A 15,761-nucleotide genomic window follows, 5' to 3' on the forward strand; every position below is an offset into this window, starting at 1 on the left:
CAAAACCTGGAGAATGCACCCTGTGGCACACTGCCACCACATCTGAAGACTTAGGTTATTCTGAAATCAGATGAACATCCCTTCTTTGCACCATTCCAGAGAAACTACTACATCTGTTGACTTGGTGTTTTCAGTTCTTCTAAGCTTTCTGATATTTACGTTCTTGTAATGAACTTTCTCACACACTTTATGTAAATAACTTATTGCTTTGCATTCTTTTATGGAGGAAAAGAAATATAATGGACTGTTGGTTTGTCCAGTGTCATTGGAGAGGTGGTACTTTCACCCTCCAATCCACTGTCACTTTTAGAAATCTATAAATGTTGGAGTCAGAATTAAACAGCCCTCTTTTTGCCTTGGAAAATCCAGTATCCGCATCTTTCTGTTTCGTGTCCTAGAGTGACATACATCTGTTGGCTGTATCTGACCATCCCTAATGAGCAGCAGCTCCAAAGAAGACTAGGGATACCCTTGGGTCAAGAGCAGCTGCCAGCTTCTCAGAAGCCACTAGGACTTCCTGAGGCTCACATCCCTGTGGCTCACCTTACCCTCACCTTACACATAGCAGCGGGCACCCTGTTTCTCAGAGTTCCCAGATGGGCCCTGAGTCTCCCTAAGCTGCCAAAGAAAAACTCAGACTGCTGTGCCTGCTCACTGCCTCTGGTAGCTGTGCTCACAGAGAGCTGTGCTCTAGGCCTGGCTCTCACACAGACCTCCCCACAGCCCCCAGCTAAAACTGAGCTTGACTACCTGTAGTCTGGGGGCAGGGAGATGGAATGGCATTTTGCTGTATCATACTTTTATTTAGGTTTACTTAAAAGACACTCTGCCTCAACGAGACTGGTCAGATGACATTGAATTAATGTGATTATGCTTTAGGATAAGATCAATTTTATTTTATTCATCTGGCAAAAACTGGCTCAGCCTTCCATCTGAAAGAAATAGTAATAAAGATGTGCTTTGGAGTTCCAGAATATAAAAGAACAGTTCCAGGCCTAATGCGATCAGTTCCTCCCAATCACCTTCTTACCCAATGGAAAACTAAATTTTAAGAACTAATTCTCTATATCACCTATCCTATGTTATAGCTTATATCCCCACAACAAGCACTGAATAAATTAAAATGCTTGGATATTTGACTGTTCATTTTTCTACCAATATCTTCAAAAATTAATTTAAAATGAGAGCTAAGTAGCCTTATGTCCACCCTCTTGTGTTACATGGCCCGGAAGATTCTTACTGATTCTGAGACTTTGTGGTTGTAAATTGGACCAAGGAATTCAAAATAGCCACAGGAAGGCAGAAAAATCTTCTCTAACAAGCCACAACAGTATGCCTAAGGGTCGTTGCTGATTCTTCTGCTATATGGATCAACACAGTGTGAAACTCATCACATTTCCACCAGCAGGTTATAAACCACCATCAATCTCAACACACAAACAACTGCAAGGAAATTTTCATAAGTCATTGAAAAATCAAACTTTCAAAGAGACAAGCTACAGTATTTGCTCCCATCCTCATCAAGGTTTTTGAAACAACCTAAACAGGTAAAAGAGGAGTAGCTTAATTGCAGCACTGAAAATTGTGCAAGCAGTCACACCCTGGAAAACTCTCCAAAGTGATGGTGGCATAATTCACAGAACCTGCCAACTTACTTAATATAGTTTTTTTTTTTTTTTTACTTTCATAGTTTATTGTGCCATAAACCAATGTTTGCAATCAATGCAATAATTCTGAAACATGCAAATTTATTATGTTCTTGCACTCTCATATATAGATGGAGCCTGTGACTTGTTCACAGTAACTGAACAAGGGTAAAGTCAGATGCCAGTTGCCATGGTACAAGTCTAGGGCTAGACCCAAATTTGCTTAAACTTCCTGAACTACTATCTATACACAAGTGTCTGTCTGTAAGCAGTAAGAAATAAATATTTCTTTATTGAAAATCTCTTTGCTTCCTTCCTCTTTTTAAGCAGTTATTGCCTAATAAAAGCAGAAAATATACACTGTGGCAGGAATCATACTCAGTTGGGCTTTTTTTTATTCAAGCCAGTTGATTGGAAGAAATCTACAACCACAGCAACATGGTGAAGTTGCAGTCATTATGCTTGCAAGCTAAAAGCTATATAAAATTGTTAAGTATTTCCAGTTTCAGGCAGCTATGCTATCCAATTTCTCTGTTTTTCACAGCTTCCTTTTCAGAGAGTAATAGAAGGGTTTGGGTTGGAAGGGACCTTTAGAAGTCACCTACTTCCAAACACCCTGCCACAGGCAGGGAATCTTCAACTAGACTGGGTTGCTCAAAGCCTCATTCAACCTCACCTTGACAATTTCTAGGGATGGGACATCCACAATTTCTTTGAGCAAGCTGTTCTAGTGCCTCACCACCCTCACAGTAAAGAATTTCTTCTGTATAACTAATGTAAACTGACACTCTATCAGTTTAAAATCATCATCCCTTGTCATATCACTACAAGGCCTGCTTAAAAGTCCCTCTCTTGCTTTCCTGTATCCCTCTTCAGGTACTGAAAGGTGCTCTGAAGTCTCCCCAAAGCCTTCTCTTCTCCAGGCTGAACAGTTCCAACCTTGTTGGCCTGTCTTCACAGCAGAGGTGCTCCAGCCCTCTGATCATCTTCGTGCCTCTCTGAACTTGCTCCAACAGGTCCATGTCCTTCTTACGTTGGAGGCCCCAGAGCTGGACACATACTCCAGGTGGGAGTCTCACAAGGACAGAGTAGGTGGGGACAATCACCTCCCTTGACCTCCCTAGACCTGCTGATTACGTTTCTTTTGATGCAGCCCAGGATACATTTGGCTTTCTTGGCTACAATTGTACATTTCTGGATCAGGTTGAGCTGTCAACCAATGTTCCCAAGTCCTTTCCTCAGGCTGCTCTCAATTCATCCTCTGCACAGGTTGTATTTTGTATCCATCCCCAGCAGTCACACAACCACCATCATCCCAGTTGCTAGAAGGACACTGCCAGGGGGATTTTTGAGTTCCTTGTCCCACTAGCAAAACATTTTTCCCATGGTTATTGCAACAGTCCACCCACACAGACAATTTAACTTGTGAGACAGGCCTAATCAGGTTACTAAAGACCTTGGAAACCTTACATTTCAAAATATTTATTTAAGCCCGCTTCTGCCATCACTGTAACAGCACTAATAGGCTGCTACAAAACCAGCAGTAGAGTACACTTGATTCCACAGATCAGCTTCAGCTTGTCTCCCCACCCTTCCCACTGTTTTTGTGTGACTGGGAGTAGGTGAAAAGCATATGTAAGTTTTTTACTAAAATACTTCATGCCCTTTATTGAAGCATGAACATCAGAAACTCAGCTCTTCATATTATTCATGCTTTTCCTTACCAGCTGTCCTCCTTATAAAGAGATTCTTCAGCTGCTTTAAAATGCACTGAAGTCCAGGTTTGTGCTGTAACTCATCTCTCCTGAAGCGCTAAAGTTCCTCAGTAAGTCTACCTAAATCTACCTACTACTATAACCCATGTAAATCCACTGCTACTGTTTTACCATAGCAGCCATGGAGATGAATCACAGAAGTCTTCTCTAATTGCACATCTAAGTCAATATCCACAGTGGAAGAAACCAGAGACATGAATCCATTTAGCATGATAAAGTATCTACAGGCTCAAACAAAGAAATGAATAATGACAAAGGTCACAACTGTACTCATGTTCCCTCTAGGCACAAATATTTTTTGTCTGATAGTATGAATATGAACAAAAGAAAGAATGAAGGGACAAACCATCTCAACCAAATGCTCAGAGTTTGGTTCATCACAACGCCTTTCTAGAAGCTTAAGCTGCAGCAAAATGATTTCACATCATTCTGTGATACTGGCACATAGTGCCACCAGACAACAGTGCAACATTCAAAGAAAGTGGATATGGAAAGAGGTCTAAGCTTTCTAAGCTGCGTAGATACAGAAACTTCAGTCTCTCTGAGAGAGATCACAAGCAAAAAGAAGTATTTCAGTTTCTCCAGTATTTGATAATGTGGAAAGGTGTATGCACAAATCACAAATGCAATGGCTGTGATTAAATGTTCCCTTCATTTTCCGCCTACCACAATCTTGGAGACCAAAGCAGTAAATCACACACAGTTCTCTTGCTCTCCACAGTTTTCGATACTTCAAAGAAGATAACAAAAATAGCACTATTTTATTTGTTTCTCAGTACAATTTCTGAGTTTTTGACTTACAGAAGTATTTCAAGGTCTCTTCTATTTGCTCAGTTGTTAAGTCAATATTCGCATCAGGGGAAATGAGAGGTGTGTGAAGCCAGTCGTCGTGGTCATAACCGTAGATTGTATCTGCTCTTAACTTATAATGAGGCAGCTGCTCTTCCAGGAGACTGATGATTTCAACTTCAGGAAGATTGGTACTATTGCACACATCTGTAAGGGAAAGGGAACAATCTCTATTAGTTCCTTGAGTACTATACATACAAGCTTTCAAAAACTTCAGCTTGTTTTGATAGCAACAAGATTTTGCTGCATGTAAAGAACAGCTGAATACAAATAAGTTTAGAAGATATGCCTGGCACAAATTATCCCAAAATATTGTATTTACTAGTAATACAAGGGCATGCTCTCTTAGTAAGAAAAAGCCTCACCTCTAGAAGCAGGGACATTTATTGAAGACTAAGTGGGCTAGGGTGGGAAATAGTGAGCTGGTTACAACTGCAGTATGAGGAAAGCATTAGTGCACAGAGGAATGTACATTTTTGATGTTCTACTTCACAGACCATTTTTAGCTGGCAAGCCTTACATATTTCCTTCACTTGATCTTGGATTACAATTTAGTACCACTTTATTTTTTTGCCTTTGCTGCTGGCAGATTTTTCTCAAGAAACAGAAATCCAGGACTGCAATAGCAAGCAGTGTCACAGTTCACACCTAAGATACACTGGTAAAGATGATTAAAGGAACTTTCAGGGCATATTTTGACACTATCTTGACTTGCATTCTGTGCTGCGGCCCCTCATGCTCACAAACACATCAAGTTTGCACACAGTTCTAAAAATGGATATCAACAGCCAACAACAACTGCAAAAATGTTACAAATTAAATTAGAGCTTTAAATTTAGGCCAAGATGTAGCTAAGAAGTTTTAACACAAAAAAAACCCAATTCACTGTAAAAAGTTTTTTCCTTGAGGAGGGTCAAACAGGAGCACAGGGAGACTAGAAGTCAAGCAAACAATGTCATGAGCATTTACTCTAAAAGGCCTGCCTTTAGTAGCAGTCAGAATAGATTACCTCCTGAGGCACCTTCTAACCTATATTATAATGAAGAATTTTGAGAGTGTGTCAATACCCAAAACAGTCACAATAGTTCTAAATATATAAGTTTAATTATCATAGACCATTAAATACAATGCTAAATATTTATAAAGAAACTGACCAACCCATGGTATGTTTTTAGTAAATACTTCGTGCATCAATCTGCACATTTTCCATTTCCACACCAGTATGAAGAGAAAACACCACCGTTCAGCACAACCCCTACCCCCACACCCAAAGGAAGGAAGAGCTATCTAAGCCTTTTTTGGAAGAGCAATACACCAGAGCTCCCACTTTAACCAGTGTCATAGCTCTTGCAACTCTTGCTGAGACTTACTCCAGAGTAACCAGCGAAGACTGTCGAGACCCTGAGTGCTCCCATGCACCTTTACACTGCCATGACCAGGCTCATCATGGTCCCCAGCCAGCACATTCTGCCAGGAGCCCCGTGTACACCCCAGCCCCTGGTCCTGCCCTGTGCTGTGAGCAGGCCTGTGCCCAGCTCTGCTCCCTGCTGACACTCATTCATTGTCCAGGCTTCCTGCATTGCTGGCATTTGTCTGATGATCGACCCCCGGAGAGTCAGTTTGAACCATTGCTGCCAGCACCTTTGTTCTGCTTGGGAACAAAGGGACTGGACCGTGCCAACAAGGATTGTGCCCTTCCCATCCTGTCAGCTGCCTCTAAAGCAGCCCTGCTCTTGCTGCTTCCTAACAAGGGCACCAATTTTTGTAACAGAAACTTATTCTTGCTGGATTGAGGTAGACATGCAATTCCACTGTAACTTAGTGGATCTCACCTCTGTCAAAGAAGGGGAGGAAGGAGAGAATGGGGAAGTTACACATACTTCTCTATACATCATTAGTTACCTGTTTTTTACCTTTCTAAGCCAGAAATTACAATGTCAAAAGCATCCCAAGCACTAAAAATTGCAAGAACATTACTATTCTATCAGACAACAGGGCAGAGAATACCAAGATGAGCTCATACTGTCAATCTCCTGCCTACATACTTTACAAAACCCTGATAACTAGAACTAAAATCCACTTGGGAAAGTTGCATTGTACTTTATGGTTCAAGGAGTCTGCTATTACCTATCAGGAGCTATTCTCCTCTGCCTTCATCCACACTGTTTTGCTAGCTGTACATATATGAGTGTCTTCCAATCCTCCCTGCAGTCAGATGCCCACATGTGCATCTGTTTTTATAGAGCTCTGTGCAATGCGAGAATCAGCCTGCACACTCATTTTAAAAGGTCCTTAAACCTTCTCAGAGGGATTACTGGCTTACACAGAGAAACAAGAGCTGCTCTCCATGCTTTGAAAGATGACAGCCAGCCTGCAACCACAAACTTTCCTTTTCCCTGGCTATCTTTTTAATGGCTCACAGCATCATCTCAGTGCCTGCAACCATGTGAGCGCAGAGAAGACAGCTGATCTTCTAAAAAACACCTGCTGACATCCACTGGACAATCAAACACCTTTCTGTGTACATGTACACATAAAAGAATTTTCTTTTATACATCTGTCTTTGGATTACCTAATTGCTCTCAATATCAAGAAAATAGAGGTGGATTTTTCCATTGGGGTAATTTTGGAGGAGCTTTTCTGCCCAAAATGTTAGTTTTTGTCTTCAGAAAAATGCAAGAATCTACACAGCCCAAGATGATGGTCTTGGAAACAAAGAAATAAAAACTTGTAAAAATTCAAACCATTAGTGTCTTTCTGTTTTTTATTAGGATTCCAAAAGAAACAGACTTTATAGATGAGATGAAAAGTTTCTGTTGTACAGATAAGTAAACTGGCTTGTTTTATCCTGAAAACTAGTGAAAACTGAATGTAAAGGAAGTGACCAATAAAATGTGAGGAGAAAAAAAAAAAACCTCATTCATGCACACACAGAAAAAAAAACCCCATACAGTTTTATTATGGAAAAGAAATCCACTAGAATGTGAAGGCCAGGCAGTAAAGAAATAAGAATTATCGTGGAAAACAAGTCAACCAAGAAAATTCTTCTACTCTACCATATAATAAATCCTGAGCATTTCTAAGCAATTCAAAAGGCCTAATAACCAGAAAATATGTTAGTGAGTAATTGGCAAGGAAACTTTTTATGACGCTGTTTTGATGCTTTTGTCATTAACTTCTACTGCAAGTTTAAAATCTGTGTACCAGCAGGAAATATGAACAGGCTCCGGTGCAACTGCCTATTTAGAAAAACAGGACAGCATAATTACACTTGTTCATGATGAGTTTGCCATTAGTTCACCACTTAAATCACAGCAATATTCTCAGTGCTACAGTTACATAATCTCTCCCTGTTCACTTTTCCTCCCCTCCCTTTTCTGAGATGTACACAATTGTTATGAAGATGTGCAGATTAACACCATCCCCCATCCGCAAACACCAGGTATATTTTTAATAAGTCCCTGATTGTGTTTCCACAGAGGTTGTTTAATTATTTCTGATTAGAACTGCGAAGATAAACAATTAAGTAACTTCTCTACTAAGAACACCCAAGATGTCATCTGTGACTGTGATTTATGATTAAATTAACTGATATCCAACAGACCTAAAAGCACCTCCTCTTCTCCTAGGTGGTACCTCCATTTTATTAAGAAAAAAGTAACACCTTACATGTAAACAATTAACTGATAATTAATTTTAAAATAATACAACAAAATACAGCTGAACCATATAACCTTTTGAGTTGCTGTTATGGATTCTGAGGTTTGCAATCTAAGCAATTTTCAACTTTCAGTTTTCTGGAAAACACATTCGGCAAACAAATTTCTACAAGCAGATCAAAACCAACTCAAATAGTTAATAATTTATGAACTCATGATTCTTAGTAAAGCACCGATCATTCCAGGTTCTGCTTATGGTCTTGCAACTCTATAGCTTTCAGCACTTCATAGAAATAATTAAATATTTTAAAAATTAATAAATTTCACTCTTTTCATACTAGTTTTGAAAGCAACATGCTCTACTGCTTTAGTTTCTTAGCTTAAATGTATGAACACCCCACCTCACTTGTTTTCTTGCAAATATGTATTTCTCTATGCCCTGCTCCTCAGGAAATGAAGAAGGTGCTCAGTCTGCTTTGCAGTAATTTTTGGCAACATTCCTCCGCATGGTCTCTGTTTTCTAAATGAGATTAAAACAAATGTTTTCAAATACTTTTGTCCTGGTTAATTTCTTTTTACAGTTTCTAATCTTCTCTTTCCATAAAGAAGTTGCAAAACAGGCAGAACACTCCAGCTGAGCTCTCTTCTGCATATTTCTTCCCACTTCAGTATCCCTTGGGTAGTTATTAATGGATTACCTACTAGCATGTTTCGTATCTTTTCATACAATTGACATTTGACGGGCTGGTGTGTCTCTCCCATTCTGGACATACTAAACCTCTTTAACCCATGCCTCTCAAGACAGCCACTCAAGTTTCACTGGTTACTTCAGCTTGCCTATATTTCCTTAAAGGAAAGTTTATTATGATTCCTGATCTAAGTACCTTTGACTATTTCATCCGTTCTCTTTCTTCTAAGCACATCTCTATCCATACAAAATGCTCTAAATATAGTAAACTAACTCTTCACTGTGGGGACTGAAGTGAGGGTGGGAGGATGGCTTCTTCCTTCCCCCACTTTTTTTTTTTAATTTTTCACATGCAGAGAAAGAAAGAATTAGCAGAACAACCATGTTCATGTGAGGATATGAGTACACTTGGTTATTTTCAGATGCACACTCCCATCTTTCCTCTGCTGACAAGTGAGCAAGGAGTTGATCATAGAGAAAATGGACCGAAAAGTCTAAAACAATGGGAGTTGGCTGTATGGAGACAGCACAACTCCTCAAGGAATGCCTTCCCCTTCTGCACCTAACAACACAGAGATCACAAGGCATTGTGTAGGGTGGTCACCCACTGTCCTTTGCATCCTGCACTCATACTTTAGGTCACTTCCTATAAAGAGTTACATACTTAGCTGTCAGTGTTACTTGGATGAGTGGAACTATGCCAGCATCTCACAAACAAGCAATTCAGCCTCAGTCAAACTAACTTCAATCCCAGCTAAATTCAACATGAACCACAGGTAGGCAGCTTTGAAAATCTCATTCCTATTAACATGATCACCTAAAAGCATCTTATCTGTCAAACTCTATTCCCTACTAGGCTTTTGGGTTTCATCTGTTTATGGCTATAGATGTATCTTACTGTAGAAAGAAAAACCTAGCTTGACTGATAAAGAAGCAGCACTTGCTCAATTTCAGAATAAACTTCACATTAGAACTAATGATAAATTCAGAGAATGAACGCAGAACAATGAGAAGGGACAAGGGCATGGGGAATGTGGTGGCCAATAAAGAACACCCAAAACATACAGAAAACACACAGAGAAAAGGAACTATACAAACCTCAGAGCCTGGTATCTGCAGGAGCCTTTACAAACACAATGCAAACAGTTTATCAGTACAGTTCTCACAAAGAACACAAAATATATAGTTTCTGCCTGTCTGCATTCTGGTTCAAACCATCCCTGATCTTCATGGTTTTACTGTTTTGCTTGTGAGCAGAGCTCCCCTCCCAAGGTTAAAAGGACTCCCAGGTCCCCACAGAACCTGCCGGCAGTACAAACTGCCACCTGCCGGCAGAACTGCCTTAGTACCCGAACACCCAAATCCCACAGGACATTTTGCCAGCCAGTTTCCTGCTTTCAGCCCACTCCTGTAAGTGGAAAAAACAATCACTCACAAACTGCCAGGAACCATGCAAGGGTCAGGGCTCTGATCAAGAAGGGGTGTGCCAGAACACACAAGTCACGACAGAAGAGACCATAAGAAAACCACCCAGAGACAGTATCATTCCCAGAGCACAGTGCCCCTGAGTTGCAGTCCTGATGGAACCCAACACCTTGCAAACAACACAAAGTGGCTGTGCTACCCAGAAATGCCTCATCTGAGCAAAAGGAAACTCCTTAACAAAAGTAGTGTGGGCAGCAAAACAACTCCACTCTGGGTGTGACCTTAGGGAAGTGCTGGGCTGCTTGGCAACCTTCAAAACACAAGCTTTGGTCATCAGGTTGTATCACATGCCTACCCTGAGTATCTTCCAGGAAACTCCACCACACCAAACCCCAGCAGCGGGTGCTCAGCCCACAGCTAGAAAGAGGCAGCCTAAATATCCTCTCATTCTTAAACACAAGCAAAGCAAACAAACAAAAGAAAAAAACAAAATATGCCTCAGTAGCACTCTCAGGCAAATTTTTCACTTCTTGCAAAAGAACTGAAACATCATAACTTGTCACTACCTTTTGAGGCAGCTGAAAAAACAGAACTAGATACAAGCACAGTAACAAAAAGAGTACAAGAGAAACAAGGAAACTGAAGAATGCTGGAAAATAAAGAAATCTACTATGTTACTTCGTGTGACCACATACTCCTCTCTTTGGTTTTCAGTCCTGTCCTATTTCCCACACGCAGATTACACTCACCCTTGACACTTAGCTCTCTCTGAATTTTTAAGTTCTCCTGCTTTAAATTTTTGAGAATGGACAGTCAATAAAAAACAATTCCAAAAGCCAAAAAGCCCACAATACCTGCACAGGGTCACTTCCAGTGCTGGCTCCATACTAGTTAAGTAAAAGCAAGGTTCTTTGCAGACAAGGGCTACAGCATGGAGGCTAAAGTCCAGCCACATGTAACACAAGAAATCGAAGTTCATCAAGTTGAGGCTATTCCATACCAAATACCAGAAGATTTTGACTGCTAATTTTGCTCCCTGTGACGCTGAGATTAGCCACCTAATCTAGATCAACAAGCAGTCAGGAGGCCATGACATTAGCATTCTCCTTTTTCAGAAGACCCACAAGCCTAACTGTATTCCAATGATGGAAGCAAGAAGGATGGTCTTTCTCTAAATGTGTTTCCAGAAGATATTTCCTGGCTGCTTGGAACAGCCCAATAGCCTCATCTTCCCCATGCTTTCTGTCCATTTAGACAGTGATGGAATGAACTTGTCATCATCACTACAAACAGATCCACATAAAAATGAAAAGCAGAGGGAAGAAAGTTCTACCACACAATTAGGTTGCTACCTAAGCTACTGAAGAGGAAAACATGGCCTGTAGTCATCCATTATTTGAGTTCTATAGGCCCACATAGACACAGTCATTAAGTATTGACTGAAGTCTCTAATTACAAGTGTTCCTTGAGCATTATTTAACAATTGCATGTATATATACAGAGCAGTAGACAAAACCCCAGAACTTACCATATTCCTTTTCAATGTCAGTTCCAGGTTGCTCAGAATGTGGCTAACTGTATTGAAACTGTACCAAAGTCTTTCAAATAATACAGCTGAACTTAGGACATGTGCTTCAATGTAAAGCAAGTAGTTAGCTTCTCAGACAAAGGAAAAAAAAAATCCAATTCACTGATTTGTCCAAAGGGAAAGATAGCCTTAGCATCCTTACACATCTGAAGTCTCACTATTGGCTGCAAAGCCAAACTTTTGGAAGAAAAGCCCTTCAACATGAAAGCTGTCTCATACCTCTAAAACTCAGACTCCTCAAATAGCCATGGCAGCTTCTGTAATTTGACTGGTATGGCATGACATGATTTGAAATTGCAAGTTCTGCCACACCTTTAACCAAAGTTGTTTAAGCAATGGTTCTTCTGCCTCTGAACGTGGAAAAAAACTGCACAAAATCCTGGCTTCCATGGGAAAACAAAAGATTCCATGCCAACCTCTTTTCAGCTTGGCCAAACACACCTGCTAAAGACTAGGATAAAGCTGAGAATGTCAAAGCTAACAAAGATGAAACCCCACAATTCCAGTGTAAGGAATGCCATTGTTTACCAGGCTGAAGTCTCCCTGCTTTGGTTCCATCCTACATACAGATTCCTGCTACGAATAAAACCTGAGAGAGATTTGGTGATTTGGTCCATTAAACTATTAGGACTCTACAGTACACTATATCATAAATTTAAATGAAGTTTGCTTTAAATGAAAGCATGGAAATGTTTCTCCATGTAGATAAATGCACCCATAGGCATGATTTTTTACATTAAACAGAAAATAAAAGGAAATTTTGCCACCATGGCTATTCTTTTAGACTAAGAACAAAAGCTATTCATGTACCAAAGGCATGCTGGCAACGCACTGTTCAGCAGCAGTAAGAATAAACACATTCATTAACCATTAGGATCTTCCAGCTGCCAAGAGAGACTGCAAATGTCTCAAAAACCCATTGATAAATCACTGAGTATGAAAACCCTGAAAAGCAATTGTCCTGCTTTTCCTTGTTGTTCAGCCCAGCTACAAAATGTGCCAGCCACTAAACAATGGCTGTCAACAAAGCTTTCACAGAATCACAAGCAAAACATGAGGATTAAATCTTATGTAGCTTGCTCTTTACAGATGCTTACTTTAAGTGAAAAATGTGTTGTTTCATTATGGACATGCACGCATACATTGAGGGAGAAAGGTAAAGCTGAACTTCATGTGTTATGGAACTAAATTATGGAATGAAATCTATTTTCACATATTTAAATGCACCAATAATCAAATGTAGCTATTTAATCTTCCTCACTATTCATTGCACCGCTGCAGGAAAACATAAAATGCAAACCAAAAAAATCCCCAAAAAATCTAGTAGGCACATACCTTCAGTACTTTCTCCAAAGAACAAACCCAGAACACTGATCAACACTTTACTGCTTTCATACACCCTACCTTGAATAAAGTACGTATTTAGGAATGATAAGTGCTTCTCAAAACATGGGAAATGTAAGAATGCCTTTAAAAATGTCACACTGGATTTGTAATTCCAACAGTTGCTTTCATAGTGACTTCAGAATTACAGTTGACACTAAAAGACATGGATCATATTAGAAAGCATAAGTAAGTAAGAGAGCTATATAGGGTGCACAGCAGAATTCTGCTTAAGGGAATACCAGCCAAATGTCATCAAACCAAAACATTACAATCCTTGATAAAATAAAAATATATGACCAAGATACAGATTAAGAGATAGTGTGACAACCTGACACAGGAGAGGAATCAGAAAAAAAACACCAGGTAACTTGAAAAGGATAAGAGCTGGAAAGCAACTGTGGGAACATATGGGGGGGGGGACAGAGAATCTGCATGAAGTTGACTGAGAACCTACCAAAAGCCAGACAGAAAATTCAAAATAGAGGCAATGATGTAGCAGGCACAGAGAATAAGATCATTTTGTCAGAGTATGCTAGACAGAAATAGTCAGACTCATAAAATTGTTCTAGTAATGCTGAAGGAGTTATCTCATGTTAACAGGACTGGCATTTTCGGAATGCTTTAGAGAAAGGAAGATTGTTCAGAATTTAGCAATCGCTGCTTACAGAAGTGTCAGGAAAGAGGGAGAAGACACCAAAATTAGATCAAGCTTACAGGATGAGAATGGTGACAATAACTTACAATAAAGTAAATGGGCTGAGGAAAGGACCAACATTCTCATAGCTTTATTTAAAGGAGAGACTGAGACAGCTGGGAGAGGAGTAGACAGGGCTGTAAAAACAATGACGGTTTTTCAAGATCATGAAAATAACTTCATAAGGGGAAAGAAGAACTGATATTCACCAAAATCCTGCATAACTAGGACAAATACTGACAGAAACTGCAAGATCGGTGTCACTGCACACAGGAGTAGCAACCATGAATTTCCAGAGTAAAACAACTAGCAGATCCAGATAATAAAAAGCTATGGACAGGTTCCACTAAATAGTTCTGCATGATGGGATACTTATGCTGAGAGTAAACTACTAAGAGTGGCTGAGTACATGATCTCCATACCAGTACCTGCAGATTCTGGAGTCAGAAACAGAGTCCTGAGCTGGCTGGTCCAACACAGGAGAGCATTTCTTATGCTCTTTGCTTGAGTTCCAGCTCCACCAAGCAGTATTTAACATCTCTCATATTGCCAAAACTGAGAAAAACGTGGAAGTCCCATCCCAAACCAGGAGCAGAAAAAGAAGCAAATGCTAGAGCAAGTTCTGCTCCACTAAAAGAGAAATGTAACCACAACAGTAAAATAGAAAGGTAACCCCAACAGAACTCAGAGAGATTCAAATAACAGGAAGCAATTTAAAATTGTTAATATTTTATCAATACTTTTTTAACCATTTAAAGATTAGAAGTCAACCAGCAGGCCTGTAACAGGTACCAAAACTAACCAGAGCACCCTGTTGAACTGTCTCAGAATAGAAAGCACATGGTGTCTGGTGGTAGCTCACACACCTAGAACAGGACAGCCACAGGTACAGCATTCTCCCCATCACCTGCATAACAATAGTAAAGCAATCTCTCAACAACCTGTAATACCAAAATCCCTATGGATTCATTTGGAATAAGCATGCTTTATCACACTTGAAACAGAAGGAATATAAATTCAGCCTTTCAACACAAAAACACATATCTTGGGGGGGACACACATACTATGGAATGGAAATTCTGTGGGCTCTAAGCACGTCTTTTAAAATAAAGTGATTACATAAAGAAATGGTCAGAACAACACCAGTTATCTGTAGGATCAGCCAGTTAACAAAATTGGCTGATGTTGCCGTGAAGATGGTAATCCGGCGTAAGAGAACAGAATCTCTTTCATATGGGAACATATTTAAAGTCTGAATAAGGATAGAGACAGGATAAAAACCCAGAGAAAACTTTCTGCACCCAAACATTGCTAGGAGATTGTGTGAATGAGACTTGGCAGCAAGAGAAAGTTGGTTTCTCTGGATGTTATGACTCCTTCCACTGCAGTCACTGCAGTAACGTCCAAGTTACACAACCCACAAGGAAGGTCAAACAATACCAACTCTTCTCACTGACACCTTCCTGCTGAGAAAAAAAGACATTTTGTTTCACCCCTCCAGTAATGGAAATTTGTTTTTAGAAATTTAAAAATAAATTTTAAAAAACCCACAAAAACCTACATGTGTTAATTGCAAACAAAGTAAGACACAGAACAGGTTATTACCACAGAGCATTTCCCAATAATTCAACAGCCCTCAGGAAATTGTCCTGAACAGCCAGAAAACACATTCCTACATGTGTTTAGTAAGAGTAATTAGTACAATGAACAAATGAATTATGCAAACTAATGAAGGAGCTGGGCAATTTAAATTACAGTCCATTCATTCTCTCCCTTTCCAGAGAAGGATGAAGGAAACCTACACGGCATATTAAGCAGTTAGCTATTGAATTACAAAGTACACCATACCAAAATCAATGCAAATAGTGAGTATTCAGACATGCAAAAGCAAACTTAACTTACTGAAGATGTCTAAGGATACTGTGTTAAGCGTATTTTAAGAGGAAAAAAAAGAAAAAAAACCAAAAAGCCTCACAAAAATATTCTGGCAGTCAGACAGCTATCACAAGAGTAATATCCAGTGATATCTGACTTCCTCCCCCACTGTACTC

At 39.8% G+C, this 15,761-nt stretch overlaps 1 protein-coding gene across 2 annotated transcripts in view; it reads right to left on the minus strand.

Moving 5' to 3' along the window:
- TRAK1 (trafficking kinesin protein 1) overlaps nt 1-15,761 on the minus strand; it is a 127,321-nt gene that overhangs the window by 61,404 nt on the left and 50,156 nt on the right. For both annotated transcript variants that reach the window (XM_064417213.1, XM_064417194.1), the window contains one exon: nt 4,223-4,417. The gene's annotated coding sequence lies outside the window, so the exon portion shown is untranslated. The remainder of the gene's footprint in view (nt 1-4,222; nt 4,418-15,761) is intronic.

This window comes from Passer domesticus, chromosome 1 (genome assembly GCF_036417665.1).
Source record: "Passer domesticus isolate bPasDom1 chromosome 1, bPasDom1.hap1, whole genome shotgun sequence".
NCBI lineage: Eukaryota > Metazoa > Chordata > Aves > Passeriformes > Passeridae > Passer > Passer domesticus.